Here is a 25,210-nt window from a genome sequence, read left to right as displayed (position 1 = left end):
TGAGAGCTTTATGTTCGTACCAGAGTTGAATACAGGAGGACCTCATGAACAATATGAACTGGACAACGTAAATGAACTTGAAGATTTGATGTTTTAATACTCATAAGAACACTGAAGTTCTGTGGTTTCATATAAAGTAAACCATTATAAGCATAAAGTTCTATGCTCATTACATCACATTATGAAATTTGTTGTTTCATTCACACGCAGAAACATCTAAAGTATTAAAACGGTAACAAGTGATGGTACCTGTAACTGCGGTACACTATCCACCTAGCCATGTAGGAGCAAAGTTCTAAGAGTTTATGGATACGCGGATATGAGTTGGTGATGTGGTTAACAATGTAGGTGGGAAGCATTGACATATCAGTGTAACGTTCTGTAATTATAATTTTCTTGAGAGTTTCGAATTAAAGTTATAGCGCTTGATAGATATTTTCTAAAGATCAAGTAGCATGTTGCAAGTAATTTCAATTGTGTATATTCCATACTGTGATATAACTTTGAGTGTTGAAACACATTTTCCTCAAAATTGACTTTGTGAAGGTTAGCATGTTATTGTCCCTCAGATATTGTGTCTGTCATATGTTTTTTTTTTTTTTTTTTTTTTTTTTTTTTTTTTTTTTTTACTTGTGTGCTCTTGCGAAGCTATGGTTAACATTGACATACAGTTTATGTTCCATTCTCATCTGCTTGTACAATTGATATTTCTTTAAAAGACGAAAAAAGGCAGCTGTGCATAAGTGAATTTGTCAACAAATGATTTAATGCTAATTTTTAGTTCAAACAAATGTGAAATAAACGCAAATCAGTATAATTCTTTGATGCTGTTCGTGTTGAAGGGTTCAAGGAGCGCATATGGAACCTGAACTTCAGTTCTTTGCGTCTTACATAGGGATGCGCTCGAGACAAGATTTGAGACTGTCTCGTCTCGAAAATGTGCTGTAAAAGTGATGTCTCGACTCGAAAAATATATATTTTTCTATTGGAAGAGCTGTGTCTCGACTCGAATTTTGTCAGGAAAATTCTGTCTCGACTCGACTCGAGCGCATCCCTAGCTTACACTATTTCTACGAAGATATTCTCCTGCAACAACAAATGTATAATTGCAGACTAAGTGCTCTTTTAACGAAGCTAATGATTAACTTTGATATACAGGATACGTTGCTTGCTCATTTACAAGTGATATTAAAAAAAAAAAAAAAGTTGCTTACAAATATTATTTTTCTTCGTCATTTAGTTTCGCTGATAGGTATTTTAGATAGGTTGCCAGAAAAGGTAGTGTATATTACTGTATTTGTGAACCATTCTTTCTAGTACGCGATGTAATCTTCATTTCATTTTTCCCTATTGTTTACTTTCTTAAAAGCTTTTCTTTCATCCCTTTTTCTAGTTCTTCTATTTTATTTTATTTTATTTTCGAAAAACCATCACTTTCAATTATTATTATTATTATTATTATTATTATTATTATTATTATTATTATTATTATTATTATTATTATTATTATTATTGTATATTTCTGAATCCAACAAAGATTCAGAAATATGTCGCAATTACGTGTCCGCAAATGTAGAATCGACCCGGGTTCGATCCCCGGCGGGAGCTCATGTGGTTCGAATTCCACGTTAAGCAGTAGGTCCACGTCTCATATAGCCTCGCTGCTGAACGGGACGTTAAACTCAAAATCAACTGAACTCAACTTGTCTTGCTTTCGCAACATATAGTGTGTTACAGTAAATACAAACCGCTTCTACTGATAAGTTGCGGGGTTATTCAACTACCTTTTCTTTAAAATCTCAAAACATGAAGTCTTAGAGAGTAGTGTTTAGCGTGTGAAGTGTGTAGCATGGGTAAAAATAAAACATTGCTCTTCAGTGCAAGATAATAGTCATGCATCTTCCAAGAATTCATACTTAAAAATATATAAGAAGAAAGCAGATTACGTCTACGGTTGCATCTTCATTCAGTAAGGTTGAGTATAGAACAGCGAGTTTCTATATCTTAAGAAGGAAAACCACATTTATATTACTAATCTAACGAATTAGTACGTTTGTTTCGTGGAGTCGCTGCTGTGTGTTTATATGCTGCTATTGTTTAAAAGACTTGTCCGAAGGGAAGATATGAGTGCTTTTTTCAATTACTTTACAGGGTAACCGGAATATGCGAGCACTAAAAGTCAATACACACAGTTCAGTTCTTGGTTTATTGTGTTATGATATTGTTAAAGTGAAAGTTGTGAAGTGGAAAATGGAAACAAAAGAAAAAAGTCACCACACAAAGTAATGCATTCCGATATTAGAAGGACTATATACAGGGTGTTTCAAAACTACATCGACAACGTTTGGGAGGTGATTCCTGACACCAAGATAAGACAAAAAGTATAGACCAACCTTGGTGCACAAATGCATTCTTTCGGAATTATAGGCTACCGAAAACATGAAAAAAAAGAACTTTAAAGATCCATAGGTCCAAAATTATGAGACCTACCGTAGTCGGATCAAGATTTCACTTACGAACTAATACGTGCGATATCCAAAAATACATGTTTCAGAGTCCTAAGGTACTCACACAACAATTTTTATAGAATGAGTTTGACTACGGGCATATAATTTGAAATACTCAACAACTAACTCTATAAAAAATGTTGTGAAAGTACCACAGGATTCTGAAACTCAGATATTAGGATAGGGCACATGCTAGTTCCGACTGAGGTAGGTCCCTTTGTTTTGGAGCTATGGATCTTTAAAGTTAATTTTTCATGTTTTTGGCAGCCTATAACTCCGAAAGGAAGCATTTGCGCACCCAGGTTGGTCTATACTTTTTGTCTTATCTTGGTGTCAGGAATCACCTCCCAGACGTTGTCGGTGTTGTTTTGAAACACCCTGTATAAGTGTTAGAACTTGTAGAAAAAGAAATAAGTGGACTCATAATGCATTTAATAAAATAACAGACAAAGCTGTCTGTGTGGGGTAGACAGAAGTGAGAACTCTTATTAAAATTGGTATGTTTTATTCAACCATACTATTGGGGCCGCGGTGGCTCAGTGGTAGAGCGTTCATCTCTGGTGTATGGGGTCCCGGGTTCGATCTCAGCCTCCGTCAAGTTAACTTTGTGGTGGACAAACACCATGTGTGTGGGTTTTCTCGGGGTTCTCCCGATTCCTCCCACTTTCTTCATTCCACCATTTCATCCATTACTCATCATCATCGTCTCCTTTAGCCTAACCGGCATAACCGTGGGACGTAAAACTCAAAGATTTCATTTTCAACCATACTATTCAAAATATATGCATAAACCTCACTGTAGACCAGCAGCATATGAAAGGGGGATTAACTTAAGTCTACCCCCTTTAATGTTAGTATAGTGTTCTATTTCTGATCCCCGATAACACCACTTTTCTTATAATTTACCACTAGCATTGCACAATCATGTTAAAAATAACACTTACTTCCCATAAGCTCCCTATAATTTTACATAAGATATTGATAAATTGGCTATGTACTGAATTATCTCTTTTTTACGGGGAGGGGCTATTTCTTGTCACCATAAGCTTCAAAATGCATTGTCTGCGAATGCAAGTAACAACATCAAAAAGAAGGGATGAGGTAGCTCAGTGGCATAGTGTTCCCTTCTGGTGCATGAGGTCCCTCATTAGATCCCAGCATGTGTCTATTAAGCTTTGTGCTAGAAAAACACTGTGTGCGTGTATTTTTTTCTGGGTAGCCGTGTCTGTCATTTTATTAAATGCTAAATGACTTCACTTTTTTATTTATTTTCTATAAAGTTTTAATACTTTATACGTAGTCCTTGTAATATCGGAATGCATTACTTTGTGCGGTATTTTTTCATTTCCATTTTCCATTGAAAATCACAACAATTATCTTAACAATATTATAACACAACAAAACCGCAAGAACTTGTGAAATAAGGTAATAACTGCATCGTTTCTGTCGTTTTCTCGTATTGTCAACAGTGGTTGCAAATAGTTCAGAACAACCAGTCTACTTTCCTAATAGTTGTGAAATTCTCTACTTACTGACACATTTACTGACCGATTAACGTCAATTCTGGCAGCCAACCGATTACCATAAAGTTAATTGTATTAGTGTTAAAGTTAGGGTAATGGGGCATACATACGACCTTTTTATGGCCTATAACCATAAATTTTACACTAGTACCGTAAATTTTAGAGTAATCAGTTGGCAGTCAGAATTGACGGTAATCGGTCACCCCAACAACACAATTACATAGTAGGCATATGTCTATCATGTTCCCTCAGGTACGTGGGAATGTGCTCAGTATGTGCCTTATGTACCTATAAGAGAGAAATCACATGAATGGCAAGTGATAGTCACAGTCTATGTCCGCTCCTAGGCACATGCCTGGCATATACATGGGGAAATGTTTAGTATGTTCTTGGCAGAAGCGAATATCGTCCACAGCACTTTAGGTACATTCCAGTCACGTGCAGAGCATTGTTTGGGATTTTTAGTACATGCTATGCATGTACCTCAAGTACCTCAAAGGAATATACCTGGCATTTGTCAAATGTACCTCTGCATATCGTGCTTTCTTAAATAAACAGTACCCTTGGTGAAATTGATAATTTTGAATACGTTGTTATTCTTTATCCCTAACATATGTAAATACTTTACTGAACACATATGTATGAAAGATTCGTCTTAATTTTTATTCAGTCATCTGTCTTCTAAATTCATCTCCCAAATTTGATGCATTTGTTACTTCTAGTACACAATCGCTTACGAAAACAAGCAACAAATGCATCAAAATTTGGAAGATTAATTTAGACTAAAGAGATTACGTAATTGATGAATAAAAATTAAGATGAATCCTTCATACATATGTGATCAGTTAAGTATTTATGTATGTTAGGGATAAAGAATAAGAACGTACTCAAAATTATCAATTTCACCAAGAGTACTACTTATAAAAGAGAAAGGGTTCAGGTGTTTCAGATGTGTGTAAAAATTGCGTACCTGAGTGCAAGAGTAGTTTAAGTTGACACTGCAAAAATAAAACAGAGAAACAACGGCGCCTTCGGCGAGAACTCTATTTCTATAGGCACCAACTACTTTATAGTAACAGGTTTATTATTTTTATTTCACAATGACACGCAGATACGTATTATCGCTTGCCATTTGAAACAGGAACAAGAAGTGTAACAGAAAGCCCGAGAACTGAGCATGAGCAAATGTAAACAACTGACTGTCATTCGTGCTTCGCAGCAGATATCAATTATGTGTCATAAGTATCTGAAAAAGTATGCGCATAAAGGACGTACCTAGAACATGAAAGATATATATGTCCCAAGTGACATAAAAAACAAATGACTGTCACAGTGCGAAACTGAGCCAGGTATATAAATGCTACAATTATGGTACATAGTCGCAAATATCAATTAGGTGTATCAAGTACTTAAAAATTTAGGTAACTGAAGTATATACTTAGCACATGAATACCATATATGCCAAGTATCGGGTACCTAAAAAGTAACTGGGACACCTAAATGGCACATGCCTAGCACATCTTATGCTGTTAGGGCAGTAAATGTAACTGTAATTGTTTACAGTGTACAGTTAGAGTCTTTTATATCGGCCGAGTTCGTCAATGGAGCGAATCCGTGAACATCTACACGGGTAACAAAAACTTTAACGTTGACTCTGCATATGCCTTTATATAAAATAATCTAGTTACGTTCCCTAGCTTTTATGCAACTTGTACAGTAGCAAAGAAATGTTGGTTGCCTATAGCAAAATGATGTATTAACTTTTCTTAATGTAATTATGTCGGCCGAATTCGTTAATGGGGATCAATCTTGACGGAGAATGGTGGCTATCCATATCCCATTTCCCATTCATGAAATCGCGCAATCCTCTTTACTGTTTTTATCAGGGCTTTATTATTTTATTTTTATCTATTGTGGACAAGTAAGTGTTGGAAGAGCGAGAGGTTTGGTTTCATAATATCCTTCTTTTGGTCAGAGTTTCACCAATAGACAGATTTGTCTCATTCAATATTGTCTTGAGAGGAAACCTAATTTTCAAGATATTCGTTGAAGAGTGAAAAAAAAATCAATGTTTGTCAAAATGTTCCAAACGCTGAATAAATAACAATCAAACGAAATTACAAACTTTATTCCAGTGATCACACATTTTGAAGGTTACTAGCTTACTACAGCAAAATATGGGTTTATTGTATATGATATTAATGTACACAGTATGGAAGATAAATATTTTTTTTTTCCTCATGTGAAGTTTGGTTTATGGCAAGTGGCTATATCTATACTCATCGATCCAATTGATTTTCCTTCAAGTGTAAACTGGATGGGACTGGGTAGTTAAGTGTGACGTAAGTTTTAAAACTGTTCTAAATCTATACAGTTTTACTTCCCTTCATTCCCCTTGGTCTTCTAGGTGTGCAAATACTTATTATGACGTAAAATAGGACTTCATGACGCAAATCATTGTACGTTAATACAACTATACCTATGAAAGCTTCATTAACTTATTAAAATTATAATTTATTATATTCGTGATCCACTCCGTAAGGAAATCGATTAGTAGTATAATAAATTAGAACTTTAATATGCCGACGAAACCTCTATTGGAACACCTGCATTAATATGTCAGTACACGTGCATCCGAACTCTCCATAAGGAAATTGATTATTAATATAAGAAATTACAACTTTAATATGTCCATAAAACTTCCGTTTTTACAGGTCCATTGGCGTACCTTTTATTTACATTAAGCCACTGTATATTTAAATAATAATAATAATAATAATAATAATAATAATAATAATAATAATAATAATAATAATAATAATAATAATAATAATAATAATAATAATAATCATCATCATCATCATCATCTCTTAAAACATACTAGTTGTATCCACTCACTTCTACCCCTATTAAACAGAATTCATCATTCTTCAGTTCACAAAATGAACGAAATCCTTTGTCGTATGAAGCCAATAATACCTTTGAGTGAAATATGATTATCTATAATGTTTTCCATTGTCCAAGCTTTGCTTTTTTTTTTTTTTTTTTGTAGGCTTAAATATACTTTAAACTAATTACTGTGCAAAAGAATACACTTATTGAAAAAAAATATTAACGTAAAACAGTTGCGCTAATTATCCACTTCGACTTCATCAATTACACTATCAATTACAGCGTCTGATAAAGCCAAAGTGGATAGTTGGCAAACTTTTACACATTAATCGTTCTTACAACAAACGTATTATTTTGCTTAAAAAAAAAAAAAAAAAAAAAAAAAAAGAGATGACTTGTAAGGTATGTCATGGTATGTATCACTCATGACATACCGTACAAGTCATCTGTAATTTTGCTTGAATTTCTGAATGTTAATCTCTGTACATCAGACGATTCACCGGCTTCATATATATATTTTGCCAAAGAATATCAATCTAAGAGTGTGCATAACTTATTTTTTTAAAAAAAATCCATAGCGCCATTTAGAATACATTTTTTAGACTCCGCAATACTACAGAAGCCTTCACCGTATAATTTGACATTGACTTCACAAAAGGGAAAGAGTTGGAGAAAGCACAGTATTAAAATAGAGACCTGAAAACTAGTATAAACAAGAAAACGGAATTGCTCGAGTTCAACTGGGAAGAAAATGAGGAAGCAAACCTACAAGAGGAAAGCTCGATTGAAGTGAAAAATTTTACAAATATTTAAAGTTATCTGTTGTCACAAATGGTAATTTGGACATGGAAATAACATACAGAAAGCAATAGAGATGGAGAAATTGGGAAAAAGTATGTGGCCTATTGTGTAACCGCAGAATCATTGTAAAGAATAAAAGGATAATTTACAAAACAATGGTTAGACCATCAATGATTTACAAAGCAAAAACATGTCTAATAAAGAAAGAATGTAAAAAGGTTGAGAATTCCATAATGAGATAAGAAGAGAAAGTGCGGAATGAGAATATAAGGGAAACAACTGAGGTTATAGAGATGTATAAGAATATCTAAGAAAGAAAACGGCAGAGTTATGGATGTATAATGAGAAGGACAAACAACTATGTGTCAGAAGAGTGATGACAATAGAAGTGGATGGGAATAGAGGTAGAGGGAGACAAGGAAGGAAGTGAATGAACATGGCTAAAAATGTCTTCAGGCAGAAAGATCTAACAAGGGAAGAATTCAGGGACAGGGCTTTATGGAGAAGAATCAACAGAAACGTCTACCATACATAAGTGGGGAAAAACGAAAAGAAAAACGAAGAAGACATGTAAAAATCAGGTGCTATTTTTCTGGAAGAAAAAGTGCCGGTACTTCCGATGAAAATGTTATTACAGCAACCATCACACTGATAAATAGAGACTGCATATACTGCATATCGTTTGATACACCCTTGTCATCTCTAGATCTCTACCAACCAAAGAGAACGAGATCGAAGCAGCCATAATGACTGCATATACAGAGTGACCCAAAATTAGGTATACATACATCGATGAAGTATGACATTTTAATTAATTAAGATAATGAATTCATGTGCTTCGGTTTGTTCCGAGCTTCAGGTATAAGCGAAAAGACATTAAGAACAAATATCGAAGAAACTAAGCTACTACGTGGATGGATAACAATAAGTAAAGTATATAAAATTCCATGAGGTGATCGGTACAGAATTGTATACCTACTTTTGGGCCACCCTGTACTTGATAGGATTAAACTATAAGTGGAGGTTCTGCTATCCGGATGAACGTTTGTGTAAAATTTGAGCTTATAGAGAAAAATGATCTAGATGAAGTTACTATAAGGCTTATCTGAAAAAACTGTTTTTCACATCCACTGGAAGATATTGCAACTGTGACCAAAGTTGCTGTAGAGTGTTTTCCGGGTCCAGGATTTTATTTTCTCGAAGATAGTCACGGAAATCACTAACTGTTTTTCTGTCATTGAAGTGGATTTAGCAGCTACAAAGGTAAGCATCAAAATCTAAATCAGTGCAACAAATTAACGAATGTTGCATATTAATGATTGTATTATCTTTTAAATGTATATACATACTTGTAATATATTAATGCTCCTATCTTCAAATCGACTTAAATACATTTTTAAAAAAGTTAATTTCAGAAATACGAAAATTATAAGAAGCTAGAGAAGTAGTATTTTAAACTTCAGAAAAAGATTATGACGTTTTGTCATTGAGTACCGCCAAGAAACTACCGATAATAATAATACGATATATTTCTGAATACAAGAATTGTCCGAATTCAAGACAAACCTCCATACTTTTAGTACTTTTTTAAAACAAAGATAAAAAATCTACAGTGCATATATTTTCATAGCCTGCTATAAAACTACACTAAAAATCAAATCAGGTACGGATCTTCATTAGTCTTCCTCATTCGAAAGGTCCACTGGATCTGCGAACGTTCAAGCCTAAAGCGGTAAGCAAGGTAGAGGATCGAGTTGAGAACTTAATGGAAGTTCGTGATTTTTAGAGTAAAAGAAAAATCCACTATCGGTTTGCGTCAACGGTTCCCAATGGAAAATTTGCAGTTTAGTTTGCGATAATCGCAAGCACATACTGCATTTTCTTGAATTCACTATATGATGACGTCAGTAATGATAATTTTGCGTCATGCTATCGATCGTCATGTATATTGCGAATTGACACAAGCAAATGGTCGTTTTTGACTGTTAGCTCTGCTTTTTTTTTTTTTCACATACAACCAAAAATTCTTAACAAATATTTTGTGTTGCGTGGATATCGCAAAATTTTACGAAGACTGATACGTAACGAGGTTCCCAACACAGCTGTGTTCTATGATACTATGTTCTCTAACGTTCTGTGTTTTGTATTATTATTACTACGTATTTTGAAATTTTATTTTATTGTATTTTTGTGCAAATTGCACGCTTAGAAGAAGAATCACTTATTTGACAGAGTCACAGGTTAACAAGCTTGGAGTACTACACTGAGAAAAATTCGTTCTCCGGACAGCAGTATATTGTACAAATATACGGAATCCTCTTGCTTACTGCAGAAATCAGTACGGAGAACACGTTATCCGTATGCTACATAAGCACTACCCTTAGATGTTACATCATGCCGTTGCAGAATGTCTGATATCTAACAGTCTTCCTTATATTACATACAGATATATATGTTGCCTTCGTCAGCTATATGTTTTATATGTCCATTTGTATGTGAGATCCTGACTGCCTATATTGTTTTATACGGAAAGTACGGACAGATGGAACACTTATACAGAAAGTATTATAAAACTTGCTTTTTCAGTTATACGTTTGCTGTACGTTAAGTCCAAAAACTACAGGATTTACAAATGTAACATACGGTTTTACGTACGCCACATATATTTTTTTCTAAGTGTAAGTTGTATCTGGCCAACTTGAACTGAAATCTTTCAGGTGTTCGTCCTAAGCTTATTCCCTGTAGGCCGAAGAAGACGACTAATTAATGAAAGTGAATGATAATGAAATAATTGGTGAGATGAAAGTGTGGGAGGAAAATGAAGAACCTTGAGAAAATTCATGGAAACAAAGTTGTCCGCAACAAACTTATATGGCCCAGAATCGAACTAGAGATCCTCTGCATCAGAGGTGAGCATTTTGTTGATCTAGTTTACTGAAAATTGTGCTCCACTAGGAATACAATCATAGGAACATCGCTTATCCATACAAATTTTTAAACTGTTTGATGAGAAGAGAACGCAAAATTATAATGATCTCAAAATCAAAACAATTCTGATAAAACATCATGAATATGCATTTTGTATAGTGTTAGCTGAAAAATAAACTGCCGTCCCGTGATATGGTCTATAGCAGAGTTTTTCTCTTTTTTTCAGCTAAGGGTCACTTCTGTTTCTCTATTATCTTCTACGAACCAGAATATTCTCGTTCCTTTTGCAGATAAATTGTCTGTTAAAAAAAATCTTTTGAGTACATGCTTGTACCAGTACTTACGAGTATATTGTTAAAACTAAATACAACAACACAAGGAGCAAAGTTACGTGATAAAAATTTATAATAAAATGCACAAACACGTAAGTTTCAACACAATAACTGTATCTTCAAAAGCTTCCACGCCTTCCGTAAGTCTGATGAAGATACAGCTATTGTGTTGAAACTGTTACGTGCTAGTGGCTTTAACATAATTTTGTCACATAGTCTTTCTCAGTGTCTTGTTGTGTTTAGTTTGACAATATAGAAACAACACCTGATGGAATAGTTATATTTTTTTAAGTATCAATTAAAATTCCCAAACTTCGTATCGGTATTAATTGGGCGATTCTCTGGCAAGTGGTTCATTGTCAGTAAATTTTCAAAATTAATTTGAAACTATGATGTTTATGTTTTTCTATTAAGAAATAGTGTAACTATATACTGATACATTTAAAATATTTTTGTAAAATATATTTACAAGATTTTGATCACATAAACTTTATCTGTTCCACATTATGCTCAATGCTGTTCACATATCCCAATTTTCAAATAATTTTCAAACTAAATTCTAAATCTGTAATTATATGAAGAATAGCAAAAATATGAAGTGGACCTTTGGACAAAATTTGACAATTTTGTTTTAATTAATGTTTGATTCTAGTAGGCAAAAATCGTAGTTTTCTCATGTCATGTTTTGCTGGCCCGTGCGTAACGAAAAGCATGTATTTTTTCGTAATTGCAGAAGATTCATGTTTCCTTTGTAATTGTAGAAGATAAAGTATTGAAACTTTTGCTCCAAAGTAAAATTATTATTAGCATGTTAGTGGTACTTATTAAATTTGTTCATTATCCTCCTTATTTATTTTAAGAAGTATAGAAATGTTGTCCCGTGCGTAACGTTACGCACGGGACATTTACAGATTTATGCAACAAAGTGAATAAAATCAAGTTATTAAGATTTCAATGCGTGTTTATTGTTATTGAGGTTAAACAATGAAGAATAATCTTTTATATTAACTCAAAGAAACATTAATTTGATGACAGAAACTAAAACAAACGTAACTAACAAAAACGTCTACGTTAAGTTACATAGAAACTTTTACCACGAGGCTTAGAAAGAAGTTCTTATGATAAATCAAACTTTTTCTTGTCAATAAAAAGGTAGGTATCTACGTTGATTTGACCGTCTTCTAGGGGACAAATAGATTAGCCTCAAACTCTTTAGTTCCTTTCAAAAACGCCTATTGGTTCTGGAAATTTATAGTGCATTCTTGTACAACTGTTGTCCATGCATTTCAGATTTATTACTCTAATGTCCCCATCTTCCTCTACATCACTTTCAGACAAACATACATACCGATATTTAATCCTATTTCTGAAAGAACTACAATCAAATTTCACTATAAAAACACACCTGCTCTAATATTGTCCATTCTGAGCTCGACAGTTGGAGAGTTGGAATATCATTATGAACATCGTCTTCAAAGTTGTATTCTGAATGCCGATCTCATCACTTGATGAATATATCATTCTGTACATTGACACTCTTTGTGTTTTCTTTGAACCAATCTAACTTGAATTACCTTGTTCTTCTTCACATTTTAGAGTGTTTTCCTCTTCTAAATGGCCAACAACGAAACAATGCGGAATGAGTTTCGCAAAAGGAACGTTAGAGGAAAAGAGTTAATCTTTTAACTTGCCTATAACGTTGCATCCTCACTTTATTTTTCAGTCTCACCTTGTTCCTATGTTTAAGTCTATATTTTCTAGCCCTTTCAGCGCCTCTCATTGCTTTTGTTGATTGATTCAGTTCATCACTGACAATATTACTTGAAACAGAGTTACTTGCCTGTGAATCCATATTACTTATTTAAAAAAAAAAAAAACACACACTAAAGCAAATCTTCACTGTGAAGTACCAATCAATCATACCAAATAACCAAAAACCAACTGTTTTCCTTCAATTCATTTTCCAGCATTTCACATGACAATGGCAGCGTTCAAACGACTCAAGGTTTAGTAGGTAGCACAGAGGATCGAGCAGCTCAACATTTGTACAACATTATGTAGTTTGAACGCCACCAATCGGCTAAGACAAGTACCCCAAAGACATGGTAGTAAAACTAAGCGAGTTGCCTAGCAAAGTTCGACTTTGATACTTTGGAATGTAATTTAATTCATTTAAATTAAATTATGGATGTAAATTTTCTTATGCTTGTTAATGTCCAAATGCTAATCTTAAGATATCAATCTCTTTAGTAAGGATATTGCATAATAACAATCTTAGAACAACCAGACAATTGCATGGTTACTTTTCTGTCCCGTGCGTAACGGTGAGTCGAAAAAAAAAAACATAATGTAAAGCTAATTATATTTTATTTTCCAATTTAAAAATATAATGCACAGTAAGGAGAATGAATGCAGAAATAAGTGATGGCATATAAAATGAAAATGCTGCCATAAATCACAGAATGTCCAATGAAATAGAGGTTGTCAAATGAGCTTTTTGTCTGAGTCCCGTGTGTAAGGCTTAATTTTATCTTATAACTCAAATTTCCAATTGTTTTGAGTGTTTTTTTATTTAACTATGCACTAATAAATCCCCCCTAATTTTGACATACTTTTTATTTTTGATTTGAAAAAATATATATATATATATATATATTTTTTAAAAAGGCAGTTTTTGTGTACAAATGTCTCGTGCGTAACGCTGAGAATCGCCCAATTGAATAAAATACATATTTTCTTTTAATAGTAGAAGCTGGTAAGAATATTTCATAGAGTAATAGGGTAATAAGTTTCATAAATTATCAATCAATCGGGGAGAAAGTTCTCAGCTAACTTTTCTGTAACAAAATTCACTTGAATTTCAATTTTCTTCCTGTGGTTTTTAAACTGATGTTCAAACTAATAGAAACTCAAGGACAGACTTCGAGTATCGCTTATTATCTGTAAAACTATACTTTGAGTAACTCCAATCTATAGGTTAACAAAAACAAATTATAAATATAAGTTAGTCTTTGACGTAATCTAGTGACTAAAGCACATCTTTATTGCACGAGGTCGTGAGTTCGATCCTTGGTGAAAGATTATATAAAAAAAATATTTAGATCCCACTTTAAACTATAAATTTCATCTTATATAGCTGGGTGCTGATAAAGTACGTAGATACAAAGTAAATTAACCGGTGAAAGTGAATAATAAGCCACGAAAAAAAATCCTGAGAAAATTCACGGGTACGAGATTTCTCATCACAAGCTCTCATGTCCTGGAAAAGAACAGGAACCATTAGCACCTCAAGTGAATGATCTGTCACTGTAATCCAATATTCCTCCAGCAAAATATCTATAGGAGGAATAGGAATCTTAAAACAATATCTTGAAATTGTTTAAAACAATAAATTGAAATTGCGATAATTTATTTATGATATTATAGTTTAATATCAGAATGAATACAGTATTGATTAATTAGGGAGAGAACTGAATTACTATGAAGTTACAATACTCTAGAGCAGCGCTGTCCAAATGGCGGCCCGCCAAACCGTTTTTACGGCCCACAAAGCTTTCACAATTCACGATTTTTTATTACTGATAGTATTTTCCTTTATATTTATTCATTCGTTTAATGTTTCCACTCTTCTTTCGAAATAAGACATCCATTTAGCGTTTCTGTACAACAAAAAGGGCGCGGTCATCCACGGCAACAGCTTTCCCTAAAAACTGTGAGTTTGGTCGGAAAAGTGTCAATGTTTGATAGTACTTATTTGTATGAAAGCGCATTTACCACCATGAAAATTGTGAAGAATCCCTTCAGAAACTTCCTTGGAGATTCTTCTCTTTTACATCTCCTGCGGCTCACAACAACAGGAATGGATGTAGATATCCCAGTCCTTGTAAACGCTGCTAGTCACCCTCGTTTGTCACAGATTGAATAGGTAATATTTTAAATACCTTATTTTATATATTTTTATAATAATAATAATAATAATAATAATAATAATAATAATAATAATAATTATTATTATTATTATTATTATTATTATTATTATTATTATTATTATTATTATTATTATTATTATTATTATTATTATTATTATTATTATTATTATTATTATTATTATTTAGCTGCGGTCCTCCACTTTGCTAGTAAAGACGGTTATGGCCCTCAGGCTCATTATAATTGGACACCACTGCTCTAGAGAATATTAAAACCTCGGATTTCAAATTATTAATTAAGAAGAGGTGCTATCAAATTGTAAGCCTTTTAATGAGTAACCATAATTGTACAATTTAATTTACTGCATCTTACATATTGTTCCTGTTTTTCTATATATTAAAAAAAAATAATGTAGATTGCCTCCTAAATTTCTGCTTTTGGACCAAACGAAGTCCTAATTCCTAAATATCTTAATATCTTTCTTTGTTGCTATTAGGTTTATAAATTTATTTTAACTTGTAAATTGCTTGTTTGCTTTATCATATTGTTTGTTTTAGCATGTTCTCAGTGCTTCCACTTTATCTCTTTGGAAAGAAGTATAAAAACAGTTTCTCAGAAGTATGCCATTTTTTCTATATTTCTTCTAAACTCATGGAAAAAATGTTTGTTTGAAGCTTTTGTGTCATCCCAGAACCACACTTTCTACTGCCATTTTTATTATGCTATTATCTATGACAGCGTTTCTCTTACTGTGGTTCGTAGGTCACAGGTAGTCCTCGAGGTATGATCTTATGGACCTCTTAGATTGAACATTAGTCCAAAAAGGAAAGAAGGAATAAAATTCAAGTGAATTGAGTATTACATATATAGTTGAGAATCTTAAACAGGTAGAGGTTATATCATTTAACGAGGTAACAACTATAAAAATTCTAATAGCAAAGTCGGTTTGCCCAACGTTGGCAAAGTGATGGCAATGAGACATACCAACGGTGGCCCAACGTCAGGTTTGGCCGCTTTGACAACAACCATTTCCCACCCAATTCCAAACCAAAAGAAGGTTCGGTCTTCGTTTACCCAACCATCTGCCAACGTATTTCTTGGTTGGGAAAACAGTCAATTCTAGTATCATTTCATGAAGGTCAGCAGAATAGTTGGTTGGTCAACCATACATTTAACCAACGTTGAGCCAACGTAAGCTTTTCCGCTATAGGCTCGCACCGACTGTCAGCCACAGTTTTGACCAATTCCCACTCAATCCCCAACGGTGGATCAACCAACCTTGCTTCTAGGGGGAATAGTATTATATTGTTTATGTCCTTTAATTATTAAAAATAAACTAATGTGTATTTTCTTGTAATAATACAATAAAAAATAAGGGGATTATAATTATTGGTATACTGGTATATGCTAAAATCATTTTTTTTTAATTAAAGTGATAAATTTGCTTTCGAAAGAGGACGAGAGTAAGGTGGTCCATAAAACAGTTTGACTTACTTGAAAACAAAGAAGTTCAAGAAACACTCCTCTATGCCATTAATTTAATGTAAATTCAATGTAAATTTCCGACCCTTGTATTCCACACCAACGTTCTATTGACAGCTGAAATCGAGAGACAAAATATGGTGTATCACCCATTTGAAAACTCACACTCATCAACATAAACCTTATTATCATATGAAAATATTGCATAAAGAGGGAAGAACTCACCTGAGTCCGACCGTGAAAGAACTTGACTGACTGTCAAAGAGATATCGCAACTGAAGCTAGATAGATAATCTATACCCCTTTATAACAAATATTCAATCTGAAGTATTTTTATGCTGATAACGGTGAGATTACGGCAGAAAACTTTGCGTTAGGTGTACGTAGTATGTAATATGTACACACACACACACACATACATACACATACGTATATCTGTCAGTAGCAACTTGAGAATATATTTTGAAGAAATCAGATTCTCTATACTATATGAATGGGTTTTTATAAGACATTTGTAACAACTGATAAACAAACAAGAGATGAGAGATTTTGATAACTGATTTCAAATTATTTGCTTTGTATTTGACGTTGTAGCCATTCTTCTTCTTGCTATTAAGGACATGGAAAATTTTCTACGGAAGTACTTTAAACAAAAAAAAAAAAACTTTAAAATATTTGCTCCATTTATTTCTACACACAGAAAAGAAGTATTTGGTTAGATTTTAACAAGAAAGAAAATTGGAAGGGCACAGTGGCTCAGAGGTAGAGCGTTCTCCTTTGGTGTGAAGAGTCCTTGTTTCGATCACAGAACATGCATGTTCTATGTGGACAGCATCGTGTACATGGGCTTTCCTCAAGATTTCCCCGTGTCCTTCTACATTCTAATTCCACCAATATTGTTTTCTAATAATTATCGTTCATAATTCATTCGGTTCCTTTACTCTACAGGGCATAACGGTGAGATGTTAACCTGAAACATATACAAAAAGAAAAAAGAAAGATACAATTTCTTCTGCAGCTAAATTAACTACGTGGGTCGCTCAATATATAAATTTCCCTAGACTGTAAAATATTACTTTTTAAGATCCACACTGAGAAAAATTACGTTATCCGGACAGCGGTATATTGTACAAATATATAATGATCGTAGCTCGCGCCAAGTAAACTTTGTGGTGGACAAACACCGTGTGCGAGGTTTTCTCGGGGTTCTCCCGTTTCCTCCAACTTTCTTCATTCTAACATTTCATTTATATCTCATTATCACCGTCTCCTTTAGTCTAACTGGCATAATGGTGGGACGTAAAACTGAAAGATTTCATTTCATTTCAAATATACGGAATCCTTATGTTTACTACGGAAATCAGTCATACGTTATCCATATGGTACATACTTTTCCCGCTAGATGTTATATATGCCGTTGCAGGATGTATGACATCTAACATTCTTTCGTATGTTACATACATATACGCATGTTACATACGTCCGTCTGTATGTGAAATGCTGACCGCCTATATACAGCTCTTCCTTTCCTACGGAAAGTACGTTTATTCGGAACACTTATACGAAAAGTACGTATAAAACATACTTTATCAGTTATATGTTTGCTGTACGTTAAATCCAAAAACTACAGGATTTACACATGTAACCTACGTTTTTACGTATGTCACATACGTTTTTTCTCATAGCATTTGTAAACTATATATACATGTGTAGCTAAGTCCTTCCTCTCCTCTCTACATAATCCACATTGAAATTCAGGCATTTGTCTCACCGTTGCACCAATTTGTCCACTTTTTCAAAAAAAAAAAAAGAAAAAGAAAGAAAAAGAAAGAAAGAAAAAGAAAAGAAAAAACATGGCTCTGGCTGTTTAGCACTCTCCTTACATTCTGCTTCACTTTTTGATCTGCTTTGAAACGTTCACATTGCAATGCTGACTTTAACACTGGAGAAAGATGGAAATAACTCGGCGCAAAATTGAGGTTGTATGTAGAGTGGGACAGCCGTTCCCACCCTAATCTTTCAATTTTGTGTCTTGTTTGAATACTGAATGCGATCGTGCACTTTATTGTCAAAAAGAACAGACCAGGTCGCTTATGTCGAATTGCGTTTACCTGAAGAAGACTGCGACATAGACGACCTGGTGATAAAGAAGTGAAGAAACAAGTATTGAGTAAAAGGCCCATGGTGTCCAAAATAGTTTGATCACAATAAGGTCAAACTTTATTTATTATTTTTATTTTTAGAAAATCAATTTTGAAGCATTTAGTCAATCATACATTTCTTTACCTTTATTTATTTTCAGTACGTATTTTTGTTAGAAAGACGTCATTACAAACGTCAAAGAAAACATGTAAATGTTCACAAAATTACATGAATATCTATACAGCTGTGATCTTGGTCACAGGGGTCAAATTTAGGTTCTTGCACCCTTACTTCCACGAACGATGGTTAAATGAGTTTTCACTGTATAATTTTTCTTTATTTAAGGCTCAAACTATTATTTTAAAACCAGTTTAACTTCAAATGAGCAGATTATTTTAGTAGCAAGAACGTAAAACCACCTCTCATCAAATCGTTTTAACCTTAGTTTTTTACAATGTTAACGTTAATCGTGATTTTAATTTATTTTATTTCATACTAATTTTTTTAAATATTGTTTTACAAACTAGAAATGCAAGTATATATACGGGGTTTGTCCAGGAAATAGTAGGACTGATTTTTTCCCGCCAAACCATGATGAAGGAGGGGGATGTTACTGCACTAGTTGGATGATGGAGAGTCTTAGCTACCAGCGTAGCAATCGCCAATCGTCTCCAAGAATTTACGGAGTGTAGATCGAGTTTAAGATGAACCCCTTTCAAGGTGCCTTGTTATCTCCAGAATGAATCGTTAGTTAGAGCAGCGTTACGCGGTGAAGTTTTGGGCCAAACTGAGTAAAACTGCGAGTGAGACCTACGACAAGTGCCAAAGCCCTGAATGGCACACCCCCGCCTCACCTCGCCCGACAATAGCCTGCAAGAGCAAGTCGAAAATGAAATTGAAGTTGATAATCTGTTTTGACTGCAAAGGAGTGATTCACAGAGAGTTTGTACAGCCTGGTCAGCCTGTGAATGGTGCATTCTACGTGAAAGTACTTGAAAGACCCAGAAAATGAAGTCGCACCGGGTCCGTCCAGCAATCGCTGGATCATGGAAGCTTGATCACGATAATACGCCAAGCCACTACCTTTGCTATCATGAACTCCCTGATCAAACTGGCATCTTACAGCTTTCTCAACACACTGCAGCCCAGATGTCGCTCCTACAAACTTCTTCCTCTTCCCTCGACTGAAAAGGGTCATGAAAAGATGGCACCACGGCTCAATCCAGGTCGTTCAAGAGGCTGTAACGAGGGAGCTGAAGAGCATTCCAGGGAGCCTTTATTCCAAAACTCCGTCTCTTTTTTAAAAAAAAAAACCTTACAAGTAAGCTTTGCGAGGTCGAAATTGACTTTGTTGACCAAGCTTGACAGCGAAGTGAGGAATATCAAGAAACGAGCGTAAGCAAAAAATAAAGTACTTCCAAGCAGTGGCCAAAAACCTGATTTGTTTTAGGTTTTCCTTACTTGCATTTTTTCAAAAAGATGTAGTTACTGGCTGTTAAGAAATGTCGGAACTAAGGAATCATATGCCATTTCATTATGCATTTTATTATCTATATATATAAAAGAGAACGTACAAATCCTTTGTTAGCTCATCACGCTAATACGGCTGAACCAATTTCTTTCATTTTTGGGGGGTTATTAAGATTTGGACCCTACATGGTTTTTATCATATCACTTGAATTTTCAATTACCAGTGTCTTGAGATAATTGACCATTCAAGTGACCATTTCGAAAAAGTAAAAATTATCTAATTAACAAGGTTTATTGCGTTCCGGGGTGACCCCAGCGAAGCGGGGTGAACGCTGCTAGTGTCGTATAAATATAAACTTACGGCAACATAGACTTCACCATTGTATTTATCTTACAATTCTAGCTTGGTTTGATATTTTACATGACCCCTTCATATTTAAAACAATCGAGCGAGATATAAGATAGCCGACTTCAAGATGGCTGCCATGACAAGCCTGCTTTCTAATAGATGTATACTTCCTTCCGGTCACTATTCATATATTCTTGTTTTCCATCCTTTTACCCGTTTTACAAACACACTGCAATTTTCAGACTTGAAACACATTATTCTAGCATGTTCTGATCAATCAAGCTTTTGGCCACTGTGCCCATCATTATGAGCAGAAGCATATTAAATTTTGCTTACGCTCGTTTCTTGATATTCCTTACTTTGCTGCCAAGTTTGGTCAACAAAGTCGATTTCGACCTAGCATGTTTTACGTCAGTCTGTTCTATGAGTATGACGAACTTCCAAATCCACACAACATAGTAGACATAATTATGTTTTTATAGACTAAAGCTTTTAAAGAAAAAAAATGAAATGAAATTTTTATTTTTACGTCCCACGGTTACGCCGGTTAGGCTAAAGGAGACGGTGATGATGAGAAATGAATGAAATGGTGGAATGAAGAAAGTGGGAGGAAACGGGAGAACCCCGAGAAAACCCATGAGCACGGTGTTTGTCCACCACAAAGTCCACACGGCGCGAGCTGGGATCGAACCAGGGACCCCAAGCACCGGAGGTGAACGCTTAAAGCTTTTAAAGAGTTTGAATGTGTTTGTTTGGAATACAAAAATTTCCGCAAGAACTACCAATTTCTTCCATGCTGTAGATGATCAGAAAGTTAGGAATCGAATTTGTAGAAGGACGTGATTCATCCAGTTGACCCCAAGATAAGAACAATCAAAAATCGGTTCCTCATGTATTTCTACGGGAGTAATTACAATTATCATCCTTTCTTGATAGACTACCAGCAGTGCTGTTGAGATTAGTGGGATAGTATAATGCCCAGGATGCAAAATACTAATCTGTTAATGGGTAATGGTAACGAAAACGTTCAAGCATACCGAACTTCAAGTTTTTATTCCAATTTCAAGCATCTAAAATGTGAGATCATAGGGTTTTAAAAAAGCCCATTTAAATAACACTGGGAATTTCTTTATCCCACTTTAGAGCAGCTACAAATTTATAATATTCACTTTTGACAACTTTCCTGTAGGTTAGTCCCGAAAAGCTACAAACATGCCAATATTTAACTATCCACATTAACCGGAAGTATCCACTATTGCATGTCAGTGAGTTCATGTAGTTTTATATATAGTTAAAATTAGGATTAGGATTTGGATAGCACAAAAACGGTTACGAATAGTGAGAAATTATGTTTTAGTAGGCATATACGAGTAGATTCAGTATCCCAATAGTTGGTTCTTTCTCATGGGAATCTATCCTGAAACGAAAAACTCGTGCGTTAATATTGATTACGATGTCTCTCGGTTTGTTGCCAGGTGTTTTGTTCTATCAACGTTCACTTCAATGCGCCATCAAGAAGATAATCCGTGCTCATTTGCACTGCCCTATATCATGTCCTAATCAAGGTTATATTATCAGTGTATACAAGCAGCTGGTGCAGTCCATTTAATGCGTTCACTATCGCTATTGTTTTTTTCTTTTTTCCTAATGGCGCATTTTAACAGCTAAGTTTGAGAAGTAACGGGAATAATGCGTAAAATGACCAAACGTTCCATTTCAGCCGGGACAGTCCCTTTTCTTTAACTGTTGTCCCGTTTCAGCCTGGACAGTCCCATTTCTTCAACTGGTGTCCCGTTTTTTCTGATTCTCAAACGGGTGCCTGAATATCCCAGTTTTGAATAAGTATAAACAAAGTGCCCCGTAATTGTTATTCAAAATATAAATGATCAGAACAAATTTTACACTCTTTCGTTAAAATGACTGTGTATAGAGTTATTTTGGTAATAACACTTTGTGAATTTTTAGGCTGTGTCTGGAACTGACAATTGTTGGGTATCATGTAAGAAACAATGTGGTATCACCTTTACTTATGTATTTTGTAACTTGAAACATCTGCAAATGCAATCAAAATGCAATCTGGAAATATCACATCGCCTCCCTAACCCTCGATTCATATGCGTCCCACTTTTGCAACTTCACCCTGCTTCTGAACATTAGCCTACGAAGTTCTCAAGAATCAGATAGTTTCGGTCTTATTCGCACATTGCACCGTACTATTAAGATATGCCTTTACCAACCTTACAGGGTCATTGGGAATCCCGAATATAATACATATCTCTTTAAACAGAATCATAAGCTTTCTTTTGTGCATGATTGATGAATCAGAGGGATGTGTCTCGAATACAGAAGATATTTGGTCCAGCCTTTCTGTATTACGTCATAAGCTACTCGTATAATGTTCAATCAGTTCATCTAGTCGAAGCTGCAAGAATGTTGGACAATATATTCTAGCATAGTCCTCAAGTAATTCAGGCAGTTTCATCGCCTTTCTTCAATATAGACACCAGGCGCGGCTAGTGCTTTGGTTACATGGTTCTACAAACACCTATTTTTTTAACATAAAACTTTCCTCTTTAACTCAAGACAATATCGATGTATCTCTCAAAAAATTCATATAAAGAACTAAAAGAAAGCTATTCACGTCTATAGTTGCATGAGCGCTGTAACTACACCCAGTAACATTAAGCATATACTCTGTATCAGAGAGTTGCTTTTTCTTAACATGGAAAAACACATTCATACCTGCGTCAATCCTATATTCTCGTATTGTGGACAAGTGGTTAACCACTAGCAGTCTAGTTCTACAATACTTACGAATTTCTGCACTTGGCAGCTATTGATTCGACTTTTTTTTTAATAATAATAATAATAATAATAATAATAATAATAATAATAATAATAATAATAATAATAATAATAATAATAATAATAATAATAATAATAATAATAATAATATAGGGAAGTGACGGAGGAGTGATTAGAAAAAGAAACGCAAACCTGCTTCGTAAAAACAAACAAATATGAGGGTAGTAGTGGTGCTTATAATTGATCCGAGCTATTTTAATAAGCGCAGAGGTAAAGAGTTGTTAAAAATGTTCCGGATCTGATTTTATCCTACCATAAAACTACCCTGTACTGTTATTTTATTGCAACTACGTCTGGAGGATGTGGTAATATTATTCCTTTTAATTTTGTAAACAAAACGGAACTATGCTATAAAACAAACATGAACTATTGCCTATGAAATTGGTCCAATATTTAGCGCTTCTTTCAGCGCAAGCAAAATCGACCGCTGTTTCTATTTGATATTTTTGAAGTCCGCCGCCCACCAATAAAGGTGTTCCCGAGACACCATTGTTTTCGAAAATTGCACCGTTTGTTTCCACATATTCACTTTTGTACTTCGCTTTAGTTTCAAATAATTATTTGCTGCTCCTTTTTGAGTTGCAGCTTGCGAAAATTCTCGCATTAACCTAATAATAAGCTCTTGTAGCTGCCATAAGGTAAAAGATATGGCAAAGTGTTTCCTCTCAAAGTTGTTCAAAATTCAGCGATTGTTTCAACGGGGGCAAAATGAATCCCTGTTTTCACTTAAAATTTTGAAGTTGTCCCCCGTAGAGGTATTCTTGACATCACCTACGATTTCAGAAGCATTACTAAGTGATTCGACACATGCACTTTGTTATTAACATTTTTGTTTTTTGTTTGCAACATTTATGTGCATTAGGAACTGAGTTAAGGCCCTGTTACGGATTTCTGAATTACCCTGTGTATGTTCATTGCATTTAATTTCATTTTTCTTACATTTTTTGGTGAGTGGAAGAATTGCGAAATGATGTTCTTGTATATATGTTCCAAGAAGACACAATTTAGCTTTAGATAATAGCTTAATTTCTGCTATGATAGATAAATTTCCATGCCGTTTATCTTACACAAACACGGCTGTTTTCCCGCGTTTCGTCAATATCATCATTGTTATCTGTGTCTTCGATATGACACACAATTTCCAAAACTTCATATTATAAATACTAACTAATTTTTTTTCTTTGACCTTTGATTCGAAACTCTTTCCAACATCAAATTTTCTTATTCAGTATATCTATGAAATCTTTATATTGGAAGTAAGCGGATTTAGCTGTTTCTTGGATACTGAAAACCTTATCAATCTTAGAGCTTGTCATTATTCACTTCATGTAAGATATCTTTATTCATTGAAGTAACTAATAATTATGCTGTCTCTATCTTCTTGTTGATATAGTCAATCTGGTCAAAATCACGTTTCAGTTTTTCACAGAAACTCTCTTTAATAAATCTTGTTACTTCCGTCAGCGTGTGCACTCTTATGACACTGATAACATGATATTGCATCTTCAGTTTGATGGATGACAATATTATTCTGTTATTATTCTATATGATTCAATGTTACGAAGTGTTGAAATGATGATGTTCATAGCTAAGGATTCTGTTGCTAAATCATGAGCATCATTTCTTCCGTAACTTAAGATATCCTCCGGACTTCCAGTTCATCCAACTTCTTGAGTTGATAATAATTATAACAATATTATTTTCTTTTTAATTTATTCACTCAGAATCTGAAGTTATCTTTCCTTTGTAGATCTTTCTCACTTTCTAAGTTCCTGACCAAAGTTTCCCTTCACTTTGTCCTTTACATATACTGTAATTCTACTCCATAGTTTTTTTGTTTTTTTTTTAACCACTCTATAGGAATATTTTATGACAAGGCAATCCCTATTGTAAAATTATGTCTTTTAGGTAAAGCTAAAAGATGATACACGCTAATTTGGACTTTTCCCAATCACCTTTCAATGAGTTGCTTTTGAGTTTAACGTCCCTTTC

The 25,210-nt window shown here is 34.3% G+C and overlaps 2 protein-coding genes across 2 annotated transcripts in view; one reads left to right on the top strand and one right to left on the bottom strand.

Annotated features, from left to right (window-relative positions):
• The window catches only part of LOC145662440 (proton-coupled amino acid transporter-like protein acs), a 90,343-nt gene extending 73,525 nt beyond the window's left edge, over positions 1 to 16,818 (bottom strand). Inside the window, exon 1 of the mRNA XM_081728012.1 lies at positions 16,618 to 16,818. The gene's annotated coding sequence lies outside the window, so the exon portion shown is untranslated. The remainder of the gene's footprint in view (positions 1 to 16,617) is intronic.
• The window catches only part of LOC145662439 (proton-coupled amino acid transporter-like protein pathetic), a 409,124-nt gene that overhangs the window by 203,473 nt on the left and 180,441 nt on the right, over positions 1 to 25,210 (top strand). The window lies entirely within an intron of this gene.

This window comes from Thermobia domestica, chromosome 10, assembly GCF_964235325.1.
Source record: "Thermobia domestica chromosome 10, izTheDome1.hap1.1, whole genome shotgun sequence".
Lineage (NCBI taxonomy): Eukaryota > Metazoa > Arthropoda > Insecta > Zygentoma > Lepismatidae > Thermobia > Thermobia domestica.
Note: the sequence above shows the minus strand (reverse complement) of the source record. Positions and strands in the feature narration are given on the sequence as shown.